The sequence below is a fragment of the Nematolebias whitei genome, chromosome 8 (assembly GCF_014905685.2).
Source record: "Nematolebias whitei isolate Nwh7 chromosome 8, NemWhi1, whole genome shotgun sequence".
Taxonomy (NCBI): Eukaryota; Metazoa; Chordata; class Actinopteri; order Cyprinodontiformes; family Rivulidae; genus Nematolebias; species Nematolebias whitei.
The window spans coordinates 33,407,569-33,408,309 of NC_056505.1; the positions used below are offsets into that span (position 1 = coordinate 33,407,569).

The 741-nt window shown below is 44.4% G+C and overlaps 1 protein-coding gene across 1 annotated transcript in view; it reads left to right on the forward strand.

Annotated features, from left to right (window-relative positions):
- Positions 1-741, forward strand: part of LOC119414075 (hexokinase-2) — an 82,150-nt gene that overhangs the window by 27,578 nt on the left and 53,831 nt on the right. The window lies entirely within an intron of this gene.

The following is a 741-nucleotide window of genomic DNA, read 5'->3' on the forward strand; positions in this document are numbered from 1 at the left end:
CATGAACCAACTGGTTCATGGCTGAACAGTATAAACAGATTAATATCAATGAACTGATTATTGATCAAATGAACTGATTGGTAACAATAGTCATGAACTGATTAATGACAATAGAACCAAAACCACAGACACAACTTGTGACTGATAACAACATCTCACACTGTAATGCATGCAGACAGAAGTGAGCTTAAACAGAGTTCCTTGAAAAACAACAATATTCATTCTGTTAGAGCACTAAGGACAGAATGTGTCATGGAACGAGCCGTCACATCACGTAAATAAAAGCGAATGAATGAGCAGGGTGTTGACCATGCAGCCGCAGTGCAAATGTCCTGCATTGACATACCTTTATGCAGAGCAGTCGAAGATGCGATAACCCTGGTCGAGTGTGCTTGAGGTTGACAGGAGGCTCTAAATCTGATGCTTGTAGGCTTCAGAAATGGCCTCACACAGCCAGTGTGACAAGCGCTGGGTGGATAACGGGCGACCTGCAGATACATCTCTATAATGCACAAACAGGTGTTGAGTTTGACGCATTACAGCTGTGCGCGCTATGTAACACGTCAACGCCCGCACCGGACAGAGAAGATGAAAAGATGCTTCTTCTGATCTGTGGGGGGGGGGGGGACCCCTCCAATGATATCGCTCTTGATTTAAAAGAGCTCGTGATGATTTTAGGCATAAAAGCTGGGTTTGGTCTTAAATCAGCTGAACTACCGTCAGCCTGAATTCTGAGACATG